The sequence below is a fragment of the Triticum aestivum genome, chromosome 6A (assembly GCF_018294505.1).
Source record: "Triticum aestivum cultivar Chinese Spring chromosome 6A, IWGSC CS RefSeq v2.1, whole genome shotgun sequence".
In the NCBI taxonomy this organism is placed as follows: Eukaryota; Viridiplantae; Streptophyta; class Magnoliopsida; order Poales; family Poaceae; genus Triticum; species Triticum aestivum.
In genome coordinates, this window is record NC_057809.1 from 483,879,616 (window position 1) to 483,898,142 (window position 18,527).

The following is an 18,527-nucleotide window of genomic DNA, read 5'->3' on the forward strand; positions in this document are numbered from 1 at the left end:
CAACTCAGTTCCTCTCTTTTACAGATGAACGTCGTGCGGCGCCCGTCCATGATACGGCACAACGGAGACACAGGCGCAGACGTGCAGTAGGGACCCGTCCTAAAGGATTCTTTTTAGATTAAGACCCTGCGTAAACCTTTTTTACTGTCTCTTGTTGCTACACATCCCCTGGTTTTTTCTTTCTGATATAACCAAGGAGGAGGCTGGCGTCTTGGCATGTGGCCACGTCAGAATTTTTGCACGTACCTGGACACTAGGGGCTTTTTTAATAAAGAGTGTTGTTTCGCCCGCACTCATAAAGACCGAACACCTTAGGGAGTGTTCGGCGTCGCGAGTTTTGGCATTATATGCATCAGCTCCGAATCATGTCTTTGGTCAAATGTTGGGTTGCCCGGCTCCTGAGTTCGGCTACCTTACGTTCCGCTCTATCGGCTAAGGTAGCACCAGGAGAACTACTGCGATTGTGCCCCGGTTCGGCCGGGCGAGCACCTCAGTAGAGAAAGCCGAAAACTGACTGTCATGATGTAGCGTGAGACTGGTCAGCCACTCGATGACCTATCGGAATCTATCGGATTCCTCCGCTTTAACGAAGGGCCGCTTCCCGGTCAGGCACATACGCGCCCCGAACTCGGACGAGCGCAGTTGCCACCAAGGGGCTACCTAAATAGTCTCACTGTCAAACTCCTATGGCTAAGTGAAAGTGTTAAAGCATTATAGTCCGGTTGCCTGGCCCGCTGCGCTATCACCTCCTTTGTAGGACCAAGACGTTGGGTTAAGTGTGAAAATGCGTCTTCTGCGAGCACCCCCGCACTATGTGCGTGGGGGCTGAAGCCAACGACTGCCATCTTTCAGATTCTATATATATATATATATATATATATATATATATATATATATATATATATATCTTAAAACGGCCGCACAGGAGGTGTTCCCAATACTTGGAGGCACAAGTATAAAAAAGGCCACTACAGTTTATCAAAATATTACTTTATAATTACATATGCTATCATAACATAGCATCTTTCGGGCACTGCGTCTCTATTACACGAGCGCCTTCAAGAACTTCCTGAAAATAGTGCTCGGAGGGTACTCGGCTTTTGTCCGAATCTCGGGACGCAACAACGGTGGTCTCCATCTCTGCCCAGTATGTCTTAACACGGGCAAGAGCCATCCTAGCGCCCTCTATGCATGCTGACCTCTTCATTGCATTTATACGCGGCACCGCGTCAAGGAATTGCTGCACCAAGCTGAAATAACTCTTCGGCTCCGATCTCCCCGGCCACAGGTGACCCATGACGTACTTCATGGCGAGTCCAGACAACCTATTCAGTTCGGCCCATTGAGCCAAACGATCATCCACTGCCAGTGGACGCTCTGGATTGTGAAACTGCGACCAGAAAAGCTTTTCCACTTCGCGATCTTTCTGATCTCGAAAGTGTTCGGTCGCATCAGCAGCACTCGCTGCCAAGTCCAGATAGGTATCCTCCACACTCCACATCCGGTCCAACGGAGCAAACTTCGGATCACAAAATTTCCTTCGCAGCATAAAGGGCTTTCCAGCCGCAATCTGTTCGGCCTGACGCAGCTCCTCCTTCGCAGCTCTCATCGCAGAGCGCGCGTCCTTGGCATTGGCAACGGCCTTCTCTAAGTCCGTCTGTTTCGCCTGGTCTTCTTTTTCAAGAAGTCTGCAACGGTCTGTAGCGCTTTTTAACTTTTCGGCCATCTCGGCCATCTCTTCCTTGCTTCGGCAATGAGCAGCCTGTTCGGCTCTCAGCTCTTCAAGGGCTTTCCTGGTGGCCGCATCACTTTCGCTGGCTTGTTCTTTAGCTCAGGCAAGTTCTGCCCTAAGACTCTCCACGGCGGCCGCACCATCTGCGACAAGCACACACATCATAAGACACAGTCATAAAACTGTTCTTACCTAATGCCGCCCGAGGAATTACATACCTTGAGCCTCATCAAGCCGCTTATTGACAAGCGTGATGTCGGCATCTGCCACGTCCAGTTGTCGCTTTAGTTCAGCAAAATAGTCAGTTTGGCTCGATTCCTGACACCCTGCCGCCTACATTCAAAGGCGACATCTTAGACCTGGGATTATGATCCTCCGCGTGCCGTCATTTCTTGACGACGCACAGAGTCTCAGGGGCTACTATCTACAAAGGGCGCATCTTACTCATGCGCAACTGACAAAAGTATACATTATCTAATGTACCTCGAAACCCGTCAGTAAACTTTTGACGGCCTCATACAATCCGCTCTCTACGGATGAAATCCTTTCAATCACCGTGCCCATCAATACGCGGTGCTCCTCTGAGATAGAAGCTCGCCCCAGCAGAATCTTTAGCTCCTCCGGCCAAGCACCAGACGGTGCCGGGATCGTCCCATGACCTCTTTCGAAGGCCGGATGCGGAGAACCTCGGGGGGGGGCATAGACACCTTCCACCCCTGCTGGATTTGGAGAATCCCTCCGCGACGACACCTCAGGGTCGCCCGCCTTGCTCGGCGGCACGGCAGGGGGAGGCATCCCGCTCTCCATCATCTCCGGAAGGAGATCTCCCGAAGACGAGCTCTGCTGAGAAGGGCTGAGGTCCGAGCTACAAGATAAAGGTTTGGTTAATCTTCTCAGATATAAATCAAGGACTTCCCTCATCCCTCAAAAGGAAAATCTTTTCTCCACTTACGACTCGGTGGAGGGCTGATCCCCTTGAGGGCGTAGTCTGGCCGAGGAACTCCCCGGCGTCGGACCCTCTGATGAGGATTTTCTCCCCCGTTTCGAGGCCATGGTTTCCGAGTCGTCAGAGGCGGCTCTCTTCTTCCCCTTAGGAGAGGAATTGTCGGTTCCTCCCTTCGGAGCAGCCTCCTTCGAGGAGGCCATAGCTTCCTTGTCCTCCCCCTCCAAAGGCATTATCTCCAGCATCCTGACTAGCACGGGATCCGGCCTGGTTTCAGGAAGGGGAGCCGGACACCTGATCAGCTTTGCCTTCGCTATCAACTCCTGTTTAAAAGGATGGCTCTTTTAGGGGCAAGTTTATGACAATTATACGGATAGAAGGTCTGGGCACAAGGTTGCTTACTTGAGTATCCGGGCGATTGTAGCTTAGGTCTGCGTCCTCGGTTAAATCCGGACACATCTCTTGTGATCCGAAGAACAGTCTATACATCTCCGCGGGCGTTGCGCCCATAAAGTTCCGGTGAGCTCGCGGTCCCTCTGGATTAAACTCCCACAGGCGAAGGGGCGACGTTTGCCATGCAATATTCGGTGAATCAGCATGACCTGCGTCACCTTGACCAAGCTGAGGTCTCCTTCCAAGAGATCCTTAATTCGGCCCTGTAACAGGGGCACGTCTTTGGGCAAACCCCAATCTAACCCTCTGTTAACCCATGACGCTAGCCGTGGTGGGGGACCCAAGTGAAAGGCAGGAAGCGCCACCCACTTGGTGCTCCGGGAAGCGGTGATGTAAAACCACTCTCATTGCCACAAGCCTAGCTCCTCTTGAAAAGAGCCCTCGGGCCATGGAGCATCAGCATTTTTACTTATAACAGCGCCTCTGCACTCTGCGTGCTGTCCCTTGATCATCTTCGGCTCCACTTTGAAAGTCATGAGCCATAATCCGAAGTGAGGGGTAACACGGAGGAATGCTTCGCATACAACGATAAACGAGGAGATATGGAGGATGGACTCCAGAGCTAAGTCATGGAATTCTAGCCCGTAATAAAACAGCAGTCCCCTCACAAAGGGGTCCATTGGGAAGCCTAACCCCCGAAGGAAGTGAGACACGAACACTACGCTCTTACCGAGCTGGGGACTGGGGATAGCCTGCCTTTGAGCAGGCAACCTGTGCGAAATTTCCGCGGTCAAGAACTTAGCCTCTCTCAACTTTAGCACGTCCTCCTCCGTGACGGAGGAGGGCATCCATCGGCCTTGCAGGTCGGAACCGGACATTGTCGAAGGTCTGAGGCGCCTAGAATCTGGAGCCTAGGGTGTTGGAACTCGAGGCGACGGGCGAACTTGTTTTGGGATTGGAGAAAATGAGTAAGGCCCTGGTCTCTTTATAAGAGGTTGAATACCAGGAGCCCTCCCCGTAACCGTTTGGGACTCGCCTTTAATCGAGAAAACATGCTAACGGGCACGATTGGGTTACCCATGTCCATATTGATGAGAATCCCGTAAAAGGGGGCACACGATCTCTGCTTTGACAAGACGTGCCAAGGAAACCGCCTCGCAAAACACGGTGAGGTGGAAAAGTGAAAACGATTTGAGTGAAGGACTTGGCTGTAGTGTGATGACGCACTGCGGAATACGTCAGCAGATTTGATTTGTGTTAATATTATTCTCTCTATGGCAATATGTGGAAGCTTATTTTGTAGAGCCGGACACTACTCTTAGTGTTTACAATCTTCTATGAAGGACTTGGAGGAGGAACCCGCCTTGCAATGCCGAAGACAATTTGCGTGCCGGACTCGTCGTCATTGAAGCCTAGATTCAGGGGCTACTGAGGGAGTCCTGGATTAGGGGGTGTTCGGGCAGCCGGACTCCTGGACTATGAAGATACAAGATTGAAGACTTCGTCCCGTGTCCGGATGGGACATTCCTTGGCGTGGAAGGCAAGCTTGGTGATGTGGATATTCAAGATCTCCTACCATTGTAACTGACTCTGTGTAACCCTAACCCTATCTGGTGTCTATATAAACCGGAGGGTTGTAGTCCGTAGGCAATCAACTCCATATACAACAATCATACCATAGGCTAGCTTCTAGGGTTTAGCCTCCTTGATCTCGTGGTAGATCTACTCTTGTACTACCCATATCATCAATATTAATCAAGCAGGACGTAGGGTTTTACCTCCATCAAGAGGGCCCGAACCTGGGTAAAACATCGTGTTCCCTGCCTGCTGTTACCATCCGGCCTAGAGGCATAGTTCGGGACCCACTACCCGAGATCCGCCGGTTTTGACACCGACAACCACATTCCATTATTTAGTTCGATCTCGTTATGTACCCAACAATATTAAATGTTCTTAACATGGCAAGGGGTGTAGCAAATGAAAACTACCTATCTAGGCAAGTTTAAATGAGGCCGGAAGCAACGAACAACAATTCTGGTAAAACCCCATATGCATACATTAGGTTTGGTGCTGTTCTACCCTAAAACCTATTTTAGAGTTGTTAAACATGCAAAGTAAAATCACCATGTTAAACTAGGCATTTTCCCACCCCATTTACATATAAAGGTTATTAGGTTCGGAGTTACGATTATTTAGTTATGAAGTAAAGCATTTTTACATGGCATAGGGGTAAAATATAAGCAAACATCATTTTAAACATTTTTAACATGATTGAAAATGGCATATTATGAAACTACACAAAATTCTAAGCATTTTACATATATGAAGACATTTTAATCCGATGCATGGTTAAATTAGCTATTACATGCATGAACATGAGGGGCAATCTGTAAACATGCAGTTTTCGGGATAATAGCTAAATGCAGCAGCAGGAAATAAAAATGCAACGGGCTGAATCTGGTTGGCCCAACAATGCATAGGGACTGGAGGGGGGGCTTCTCACATTGGGCTTGGCCCGGTTGGTGGGAGGAGGCAGGCCTGGCGCTGGCTTGCGGCTGGGCTGGACTAGCGAAGGGCAGGCAGGCTGGGCCTCTGGTGATCGACGGAAAGCAGCCCATGCGTGATCTTGAGTGAGGCACGGTCAACGGGGCTAGCGGCTGTGCTGCGAGCGGGTGACCTGGTGTTGCTCGCACCAACAGAAGCAGCAGCTGGTCACGACGATGCGGAAGATGACCAGAGGCGTGATGCAGAGGCAGGGGACCCACGGGCGTGGCAGATCCGGCCAGTCCGAGGGTCGAGGAGGTGGTTCCCAGCGACGAGGATCTTCGGCGGTGGCACTACACGATGGGGCGAAGTAGGCAGCAGCGGGATCGTGCGGGCGATGCAGAGGACGGCAGCGGACTTGGCGCGGCTCCTGGATCCGGGCGCGAGCGAGGCTGGCGACGCGACGAAGGAGGCAGCAAAGACGGCCCTGGGCGTGGGATGGCACCAGGAGTCCAGGACGGGGCACCGGCGAGGATCCATGGAGGCAGAGCTCCATTCCGTGGCCATGGAGATCTCCCTGTCCAAGAAGAAAGGAGAGAGAGACAGCATGAGAGAGAGGGAGACCGAGGAGGAAAAAGAAGGAGGGGAGGTCGGTGTTGCTGCTGCTATCGCCAGCGGCAAGCTCCGGCGCGGGCGGAGGCCATCGGGCACGGGAGTGGCTCGGGGCTGAGCTCGTGGAGGGGAACGCGAGGCTGCAGAGAGAGAAGCTGTGGATATCATAGATCGAGGGGAGAAGGCCAGATCAGTGGATCGGGCAGGGGAGATCCCGAGGGGGGATTTGGGCAGGTGGCGGCGGCGATGGGACAAACTCCTAGGTTTTAGGGTTTGATGTGATATATATACACCAGGTGGATTATGTTAGGTGCTACCTCATCCCTTCGATCGTAATTGGACGGTCGCGAATAAAATAGTTAGGGAGCCCAAATAAGAAAACGATGATGTTTTGTAGATGTTTGGGGATGATCCGGACACAACGGTTGCGACAGTCCGGGTCGGGTCCGGGACAACTTTTCGGACGCACGCGCGAGGAGGGCCGCGGGCACTGTGCAAAGAGGGGTTAGGCGAATGAGGTCAAGTGTGTGGACTGAGAGGAGAGAGGGGAATGCAACCCGGCAACCGTTTCCGGAGACCGAAAACATCCGACGTTAGACCGACTATAATGTCGCTATAGTTTAACGGTTGGGCTATCAAACAAACTCCGAATGCGATGAAACTTAATAGGCGGTCCATCTACACTATAATAAGACCACGCGTCAACTCTCATCCCATTCCGAGAACATTTTCCAGACACTTATAAAATACTATTTCGGACATATCGCGGGCGCGTGCAAGTGTGTCTGGGCTCAGAACGGACAGCGGAGAGAACGGGGAACCCGGACGAATGCAAGTTCTGAAAACATGATGATGCAATGCACATGATGACATGATAAGATGCAACACGCAAGCAAAAGACCTGACAACGATAGCGAATAACTGACGGACACCTGGCACATCGGTCTCGGGGCGTTACAACACTCCACCACTATGAGAGGATCTCGTCCCGAGATCTAGAATGGCACCGGAGGGAAAAACGGAAGAGAAAGAGAAGAGGTAAAACTAAGTTGCTTCTTTGACGAAAGAGTGAAACCAAAGAACCTTGAAAATGTTAAGCCACTTCGAGAGAATAATACAACGGAGATGAACGAAGTTGAAAGCACTCCGTTAAGAAAGAGGAACAAGTAAGAACAAATTCGGGCAACACTCCGGTTGAAAAGAACAAGAATTGAATAAGAACTTGATAGGATGAAAAAAAACTTGAGCAGAGTACACCACACTGCGGTTAAAAGGATAAGCATGACAAGGACAAGAAGAAGGTTTGAAGAGAGCAGCAACACAATGCCTCCAGGAGAAAGAAATAGAAGATAGATTATTAAAGTAAAAGAATGGAGAAGAAAATGCCAACTTCTTCCACAAAAGAGCTTGAAAAGGCATCTTTTGGGGAAGGGTCGAACGGACTTGTTGGAAAATCCAACAACGAAAAGGATAAGCTTGATATGGTCTTATGGAATACATCTCAAATTATGATGTGACAACCTGCCACTCACGGGAAAAAGAATTGGATTGGTAAGAACAAGGAGACGAGAAAGTTATTTCACCGGGAGGATAGGTGAAGAACTTGGATCATATGTTATCACCATAAGAGCGACAATCATTAAAGGAAAGCTTTAGGTGAAATATAAACCAAGATAATTCCAAAGAAGAGATTGATGGATTTAAAATACCTCATTCCTAACAACTTTTGAATCATGAAACATGAACTCAAATTATCAAGAATGGCATAATACCACCTCCTATGATATGGTAGAAAGAATTGTACTCCGGATAGAAAGAAGAAAGAAAGCTTGAACTCCTTACAAAAGAATCTCGATGAAAACTTCGAGAAGGAATTAAATCCTTTATGAACCCTTATGTAGAACCTTCATGAGGAACTCCGTTAAACAAAAAGAATAACGAAACTAAAAAGAAGTTGGAAACACAAGATGAAACCTTGTAATTATTTAGATGGATCTTCATGACAATATAATTGAGAGAACTTGGAACTCCGGGAAAGAAAGATGAACAAATGAAATCAAGAATTTAATCATCATGAATAAACTCCAGAAGAAAATATTAACATATGGATGAAACAAGAATAAGAATTACATTATGCTTAACCTCCACCAATTTAATTGATGACAAGCAACGGATTTGGCATACTACTTATTCTCGTGGAAAGGATTAAGATAGATATAGCGCAAACTTGAGAAGGTCTTCAGCGAACCACCGGTAGGGTTGAAACAACGAATGAATTGATATGATAAACGAAGGAAGAGAAATCTTGAATGAACCACCGTAAGAATTAAAATGAACGAAGAAAAGATAAAGGAACACCGGGAAGAATTTAGCAAATGAACGAAGATGCTTGAGAGAATTTATATACATGAGAACGAAGAGATCATGAGCTGATAAAAGAATACTTGAATGATGTAATGGTATGATTTGGAGAACAAGAGTTGAAAGCTGGAATGAATAATATTTGAAAAGATGTCCTTCGGAGGAAATAAATGGAAAACAACTCATGAAATGCTCCGGGTGGGTGAAAAGAATTCTGACAATCAAAATAATTATGAGAGGATGGCAACAAGCTAGAATCACGAGTCTTGAAGAGAATGGGGCAAGATTAAAGAGAAACTCTTCTTCAGTCTTCCAAAATCTGAGAATGACGATGAGAAACACCACCATCAATTATTGAGGCACTCCGGGAGAATCCCAAAAAAATGAAGAGGTTGAACCAACGATGAAAAGAAATTGAAAGATCTTGGAGAAAGGCATTTGACTGATGATAACTCATTCTTACGTCAAACTTTGAAACGAATTTAGGATAGCTCCGGGAAAATAGAAGAGTCAGGTAAGATCCTGGGACCTGTGGGTTATGGGCCCACTGAAAAAGAAAACACCGTTGAAAAGATTTAAAAGAGAGGTTGCACCGGTTGAATTAAATGACTTGAATGAGATAACATCCTCGAAAGATCTTTAAGGATCTTGTATGACAAGACGAGCCTTTGAGAAAATTTGAGCATGCCGGAACAAATGAATAGCGAGAAGTGAATTATTATGAAGTGCACCAGTATGAGAAGGCATTGAAATGAGGAAAAAGGGTAAGATCAACAAAGCTTGACTTGAAACCATCAGAGAAGATAAAAGAAATGAAGAATGATGAACTAGAAGCTCTGTTAGAATCTTCATGAGAATCACCAGATAAGAATATTGACGAAAAAGGATGGAGAGACTTCACAAGAATAAAAGGATACTTGATTAAGACATCTGAGTCCTTGAGGAAAAAGGGTGGGTGGGAGGGAAAAACAAAGGCAACTTGGAGACGAATGAAACAAACACCGTTGAGAAGAAATGATAATTGATCTTGCTGATGTTGAAATGATCGGATCCACTTGAAGAGAAAACACGCCGGTGAAAAGGATTGACATGACAATCTTGATGATCAAGAAGGATTGGTATCCACATCAAAGTATGAGAACACCATTTGGGGAAGGTATGGAATCAACACTTGACATCGAAGCAACTCGAATACCACAACTCAAAAACAAAAACAACGGATTGGCTCGTAGAATAAGCCAGAACAAACATATGATAGATATTTCGTCCTAAGTTTTCGTGGTGGGGCCTACACGGGCTCGATCATACAACACCATCATGTACAAAGCAGTGCACATGACATACGAAGCGTCCCCGAGTCGGCATAGCCAAGGACTCTTTAAGACACAACGAGACCACTGTAAAACCAACCGTGAATAGGCGGATCACTAGACGTCGAACCCCAATTTCATATCATACATCTGTCGGAAAGATATTCTAAGAGCTACTTGAATTCCCACTTATAAACTCCCGAAATTTTCCCGGTTATGCAATCAGGTGTTGGGGATACAGGGGAAGCATAATATCTCACCGAAACTAGCAAATCCTAGATCCAGCTGTATCATCCTTCAACACATAACCAAGAAACCTTCGGAAATCGTCTACCTCAACCTTTGAAAAGCATCCGTTATACAAGTTATGGCGATACTCCCGAACTCCCGCCCCAGTACTAGGTGGCGTCGAGGTTATCTCACCAACGAACTGCATAAAAGAGATTTTTGATGTCGGCGTACTAAGCTCAGGTATTCCAGAACTGCAACGATAAAATTATGACGACAACACCTCGGAGCTCAACTCCCGGGACACTTCCACAAAACCCCTGACAGATGGCACCAAGACAATGTTCTCGTCACAAAACCATCGGAACGATTCCAAGATACCCGCGTGATCCTAAAATTTTTTTTAGTGAAATTTGAGAAGAGAAGAGTCAAAACTCTACGTCAGGATGCCTTACCAGAGCGATGAGGAGACTGGGAAGTAAAAAGAATTCCTAAACTCTCCGATATATAATTCCTAAATGACTCAAAACATTTTTCTAGACTCAACAACGGCTGCTAAAAACGATCAAGCAGTGGGGGCTCCTAAGGTCGGGGAAGGCTCTGATTACCAACTTGTAACACCCTCGATGCGACTATAGCTCCCACGTGTCGAGGCACGGCTTAGAGACATAATCGCATTGAAGGCATATGTCGCAAGTCAGGCAACCTTCACAACATCCCATGTAATATAGATAATAAAAGGGGGAGATAACATAGTTGGCTTACACTCGCCACGTCAATCAAGTACATAAAATAGCATTACATCAACCAAACACTCATGGTCCGACTACGGCGCCAAAATAAAAGATAACCCAACATGCGACACGGTCCCGATCACTCCAACTAGGCACCACTACTGATCATCAGGAAAGGAAACATAGTAACGTTGAGAGTCCTCATCGAAGTCCCACTTGAGCTCGAGCGCGTCACCTGGAGCGGAATCATCAGGCCCTGCATCTGGTGTAATAGTAATCTGTGAGCCACAGGGACTCAACAATCTCGCACCCTCGCGATCAAGACTATTTAAGCTTATGGGTAAGGTAAAGGTAAGAGGTGGAGCTACAGCAAGCGACTAGCATATATGGTGGCTAACATACGCAAATGAGAGCGAGAAAAGAAGGCAAAGCACGATCGAGAAACTATGATCAAGAAGTGATCCTAGAGCAACCTACGTCAAGCATAACTCCAACACCGTGTTCACTTCCCGGACTCTGCCGGAAAGAGACCATCACGGTTACACACGCGGTTGATGCATTTTTATTAAGGTCAACTTTAGGTTTTCTACAACCGTACATTAACAAATTCCCATCTGCCCATAACCGCTGGCACGGCTTTCAAAAGTTCAAATCCCTGCAGGGGTGTCCCAACTTAGCCCATCACAAGCTCTCACGGTCAACGAAGGATATTCCTTCTAGCGGGAAGACCCAATCAGACTCAGAATCCCGGTTACGAGACATCCTCGACAATGGTAAAACAAGTCCAGCAACACCGCCCGAATGTGCCGACAAATCCCGATAGGAGCTGCACATATCTCGTTCTCAGGGCACACTCAGATGAGCAGTCCGTACAACTAAAACCAGCCCTCGAGTTTCCCCAAGGTGGCGCTGCAAGGGGCTCTAGTTTGGACCAACACTCAGAGGAGCACTGGCCCGGGGGGGTTAAAATAATGATGACCCTTGAGTTTGCAGAACCCAAGGAAAAGAAAAAGGCTAGGTGGCAAATGGTAAAACCAATGTTGGGCATTGCTAGAGGAGTTTTATTCAAGGCGAACTGTCAAGGGGTTCCCATAATAGCCCAACCGTGTAAGGAACACAAAATCCGGGAAGATAACACCGATATGACGGAAACTAGGGCGGCAAGAGTGGAACAAAACACCAGGCATAATGCCGAGCCTTCCACCCTTTACCAAGTATATAGATGCATTAATTAAATAAGAGATATTGTGATATCCCAACAAAAAATCCATGTTCCAAACATGGAACAAGCTCCAATCTTCACCTGCAACTAACAATGCTATAAGAGGGGCTGAGCAAAGCGGTAACATAGCCAATCAATGGTTTTCTAGGACAAGGTGGGTTAGAGGCTTGGTTCAACAATATGGGAGGCATGATAAGCAAGTGGTAGGTATCGCAGCATAGGCATAGCAAAAGAGCGAGCAACTAGCAAGCAAAGATAGAAGTAATTTCGAGGGTATGGTCATCTTGCCTGAAATCCCGCAAGGAAGAAGAACGAGTCCATGAAGAAGATAAACGGGCGTAGATGAACGATTCCTCACAAACGCGACGTTATCGGAACCAACCCGAAGAAACAACACCGGAAAAGAGCAAACAACATAGTAAACAACCAACACATGAGCATGGCATGATGCACAACCAAGTATGATGCATGTCCGGTTAAATGAAGCATGGCATGGCAAAGTGCACAAGCAATCCTACAAATTAAGTGGAGCTCAATATGCAATGAGATGCATATTGACAAAACACCACATTCCATTATTTAGTTCGATCTCGTTATGTACCCAACAATATTAAATGTTCTTAACATGGAAAGGGGTGAAGCAAATGAAAACTACCTATCTAGGCAAGTTTAAATGAGGTCGGAAGCAACGAACAACAATTCCGGTAAAACCCCATATGCATATATTAGGTTTGGTGCTATTCTGCCCTAAAACCTATTTTAGAGTTGTTAAACATGCAAAGTAAAACCACCATGTTAAACTATCCATTTTTCCACCCCATTTACATATAAAGATTATTAGGTTCCGAGTTACGATTATTTAGTTATGAAGTAAAGCATTTTTACATGGCATAGGGGCAAAATATAAGCAAACATCATTTTAAACATTTTTAACATGATTGAAAATTTCATATTATGAAACTACACAAAATTCTAAGCATTTTACATATATGAAGACATTTTAATCCGATGCATGGTTAAATTAGCTATTACATGCATGAACATGAGGGGCAATCTGTAAACATGCAGTTTTCGGGATAATAGCTAAATGCAGCAGCAGGAAATAAAAACGCAACGGGCTGAATCTGGTTGGCCCAACAATGCACAGGGACTGGAGGGGGGGCTTCTCACATTGGGCTTGGCCCGGTTGGTGGGAGGAGGGAGGCCTGGCGCTGGCTTGTGGCTGGGCTGGACTAGCAAAGGGGAGGCAGGCTGGGCCTCTGGCGATCGACGGAAAGCAGCCCATGCGCGCTCTTGAGCGAGGCACGGTCAACGGGGCGAGCGGCTGTGCTGTGAGCGGGCGACCTGGTGTTGCTCGCACCAACAGAAGCAGCAGCTGGTCACGGCGATGCGGAAGACGACCAGAGGCGTGATGCAGAGGCAGGGGACCCACAGGCGTGGCGGATCCAGCTAGTCCGAGGGTCGAGGAGGCGGTTCTCGGCGACGAGGATCTTCGACGGTGGCACTACACGATGGGGCGAAGTAGGCAGCAGTAGGATCGTGCGAGCAATGCAGAGGATGGCGGCGGACTTGGCGCGGCTCCTGGATCTGGGCGCGAGCGAGGCTGGCGACGCGGCGAAGGAGGCAATAAAGACGGCCCCGGGCGTGGGATGGCACCAGGAGTCCAGGATGGGGCACCAGCGAGGATCCATGGAGGCAGAGCTCCATTCCGTGGCCATGGAGATCTCCCTGTCCAACAAGAAAGGAGAGAGAGACAGCATGAGAGAGAGGGAGACCGAGGAGGAAAAAGAAGGAGGGGAGGTCGGTGTTGCTGCTGCTATCGCCGGCGGCAAGCTCCGGCGCGGGCGGAGGCCATTGGGCACGGGAGTGGCTCGGGGCTGAGCTCGTGGAGGGGAACGCGAGGCTGTAGAGAGAGAAGCTGTGGATCTCGTAGATCGAGGGGAGAAGGCCGGATCAGTGGATCGGGCAGGGGAGATCCCGAGGGGGGATTTGGTTAGGTGGCGGCGGCGATGGGACAAACTCCTAGGTTTTAGGGTTTGATGTGATATATATACACCAGGTGGATTAGGTTAGGGGCTACCTCATCCCTTCGATCATAATTGGACGCTCGCGAATAAAATAGTTAGGGAGCCCAAATAAGAAAAAGATGACATTTCGTAGATGTTTGGGGATGATCCGGACACAACGGTGGCGACAGTCCGGGTCGGGTCCGGGACAACTTTTCGGACGCGCGTGCGAGGAGGGCCGCGGGCACTGTGCAAAGAGGGGTTAGGCGAATGAGGTCAAGTGTGTGGACTGAGAGGAGAGAGGGGAATGCAACCCGACAACCGTTTCCGGAGACCGAAAACGTCCGACGCTAGACCGACTATAATGTCGCTATAGTTTAACGGTTGGGCTATCAAACGAACTCCGAATGCGATGAAACTTGACAGGCGGTCCATCTACACTATAATAAGACCACACGTCAACTCTCATCCCATTCCGAGAACATTTTCCAGCCACTTATAAAATACTATTTCGGACATATCGCGGGCGCGTGCAAGTGTGTCTGGGCTCAGAACGGACAGCGGAGAGAACGGGGAACCCGGACGAAAGCAAGTTTTGAAAACATGATGATGCAATGCACATGATGACATGATAAGATGCAACACGCAAGCAAAAGACCTGACAACGACAGTGAATAACTGACGGACACCTGGCACATCGGTCTCGGGGCATTACAGGCATCCCCAAACTTTGACTTTTTGGTGTCCTTGGATTATCTTGGGGGTGCCATGGGCATCCCAAGATTAGGCTCTTGCCACTCCTTGTTCCATAATCCATCAAAAGAATTCTCCCAAAACTTGAAAACTTCACAACACAAAACTCAAAATAGAAAACTCGTGAGCTCCGTTAGCGAAAGAAAACAAAAGACCACTTCAAGGTACTATAATTAACTCATTATTTATTTATATTGGTGTTGAACCTACTGTATTACAACTTCTCTATGGATCATAAACTATTTTACTAACCATAGATTCATCGAAATAAGCAAACAACACACGAAAAAACAGAATCTGTCAAAAACAGAACAGTCTGTAGTAATCTGCAGCTAGCGCAAGATCTGGAACCCCAAAAATTCTAAAATAAATTGATGGACGTGAGTAATTTATATATTAATCATCTGGAAAAATAATTAACTAAATATCACTCTTCAAATAAAAATGACAGCAGTTCTCGTGAGCACTAAAGTTTCTGTTTTTTACAGCAAGTTCAACAAGACTTTCCCCAAGTCTTCCCAACGGTTCTACTTGGCACAAAAACTAATTAAACACAAAAAAACACAACCAAAACAGAGGCTAAATAATTTATTTATTACTAAGAAGGAGCAAAAAGCAAGGAATAAAAATAAAATTGGGTTGCCTCCCAACAAGCGCTATCGTTTAACGCCCCTAGCTAGGCATAAAAGCGAGGATAGATCTAAGTATTGCCATCTTTGGTAGGCAATCCATAAGTGGCTCTCATGATAGTTTCGTATGGTAATTTTATTTTCTTTCTTGTAAAGTGTTTCATGCCCTTTTTTATTGAAATTGAAATCTAATATTCCCTTCCTTCATATGAATAATCGCACCAACCGTTCTAAGGAAAGGCCTACCAAGAATAATGGGGCAAGAAGGATTGCAATCTATATCAAGAACAATGAAATCTACGGGCACATAATTCCTATTTGTAACAATAAGAACATCATTAATCCTTCTCATAGGTTTCTTAATAGTAGAATCCTCAAGATGCAAGTTTAGAGAGCAATCATCAAAATCGCGGAAATCTAGTAAATCGCACAAAGTTTTGGGAATAGTGGAGACACTAGCACCCAAATCACACAAAGCATAAAACTCTTGATCTTTAATTTTAATTTTAATAGTTGGTTCCCACTCATCATAGAGTTTTCTAGGGATAGAAACTTCCAACTCAAGTTTTTCTTCATAAAATTGCATCAAGGCATCAACAATATGTTCGGTGAAGGCTTTATTTTGACTATAAGCAAGTGGAGAATTTAGCACAGATTGCAACAAGGAAATATAATCAATTAAAGTGCAACTTTCATAATTAAATTCCTTGAAATCCAATATAGTGGGTTTAGCAACATCTAGATTTTTATTTCTTTCAATCCCACTTTCATCAATTTCATCATTAAGATCTAAATACTCCGAATTTTTAGAACGCCTTCTAGGTAAAGGAAGATCATATTCAGTTTCATCAAGATTAATATTGCAAAAGAAAGATTTAATAGGGACACATCAATAACTTTTAGATCTTCATCTTGATTTTCATAGGAATTGGAGGAACACACTTTAATAAAGGCATCTTTGGAAGCACGCATCCTAGCGGTTCTTTCCTTGCACTCATCAATGGAAATTCTCATGGATTTGAGAGACTCATTGATATCATGCTTAGGAGGAATAGATGTAAGCTTTAAAGAATCAATCTCAAGAGAAATTCTATCAATGTTTCTAGCCAAATCATCAATTTTAAGCAATTTCTCTTCAAGCAAAGCATTAAAATTCTTTTGTGAATTCATAAACTCTTTAACACTATTCTCAAATTCAGAGGGCATCTTATTATAATTTCCATAAGAGTTGTTCTAGGAATTCCCATAATTATTAGAAGGATTACTAGGACTAGTCGTCAACCCATGCATCCGCACGGGCTAGTCTTTTGGATTATAACATTATTTTTTTCATGATTGTTAATAGAAATACCAATTACTTAACTTGCAATGACCATCCAATCCAACTATCAAAACAACGTAAAACTTGAGGTGGCATGCACATAGATATGTACACCATTGTCGGCAAAAGTTTATAACTTACATTCCATATGTTTTAATTTTTTTATAAAATTCAGAATTCATTTAACCTCGTAAACAACTACTAAATCATTGTTATTTGTGTTTACCTGCATCTGATAATTTAAAGTACCAAGGACAAAGGGTTCAATAGTCGAGCAATGTCAGCCGCCAGGCTCTCAATGAAAGGAAGAACACAATTTTCAACAAACGAATGATATATTCTATTTTTTCGAAATAAAATTTGAAAATAGGTAGACCTAGGCCTTAAACAACATGCACCATGCCCGCATAGTTGCAAACAAAATATCCTATGAACACATTGAAAATATCGTTTCAAGATGCAACAGTAGTCCAATTTATACGTTTCCAATATAAACAATATTGATAGTTCAGAGTTCATATTGTTGAAAAGAAAATGGAAATGGAAAGTAAGCAATTAAATTGCATTTTACCCAGAAACAAATATATCATTAATTATTATATGAAACATAAGATACGTATTTTGTTATTTGTGAGAAGAAATAAAGAAACAATTCATACATCCAAGGAGGCACTTTTTGTTGTTTGAAACTCGATCTAACATGCATAGCACTATCACATAACTAACACATCAGATTATCATATCTATTGGACAATGCATGCATTTATCCCAAATTTACCATTAGCACCTCATCCATTCCAATAGGTCTTATAGCTAATTAACATTGCATACAAAATGGTAAATCAGCAACTAAAATACTCATCTAGTCGATCAACTATCCAAAACTTTGAGTAGTTGAGAGAGCTCACACAAAAGAGCAACATGATAGTACCTGGTAACATGGATAGTTGCATCATAGAATACCTGACCAAATGTTGACAAAATAGGATGATCAAACATGCAACTATAATCCGAGTTCCACATTGCCATCCAGAAAAATATAGTAGGAAAGGAGGAATTATATACATTCCCAAGAGATATAAAGCAGGCCCGCTGAGGTAATAAATTACTGGAGTTCATAAGAAAAATACATTAGATGATAAAACATAGATAATATGGCATACTTATTCGCTAGAAATATGCAAGTATAGTTTTAGGGGTAGAAAAATACTGCATTTGTCATGCGTACAGTCACATCGATTTGAGGAAAAGAGGAAGGTATATAGAGATTCAATCAGAAGTGTTAGCCATGCAAGATACCACCATAAAAAATGACATATAAGTATGCTTGTCAGTCTAGGACTAATTTCACATGCAGGAAATTGGTTGGAAGTAAATGGATGCTCGAAATAAAAAAGAATGAACAACTCATAGAGCGATAGGATACTTTTACTCATTTGTTAGCACCCAAAAAACAGTGTAGTTAACTCCTTAGACCAGAAGTGCGATACTACAAAATTAATCACAAGATAGTCTAGGACTCATGTCTTGGCACAAAATCCATGCGCTATGGCTGAGGCTGTGGAAGGCATCTTGATTTTTAATGTACTTCCCTGATCGAAGCTACATTGTGCTCTAATCCTGATGAACATCCAGATTTACAAATTCAAGCTAATGCAGATCATGATGCAAGAAACATCATATCGGGATGAACTTCCTTATATAAAAATCTGCTCCCAAAAAAAATCATGGGATGTCATCTTTGTCGACTTTGGACATCTCTAGTAGGACTGATAAATAGACACATACATATCAGAAAA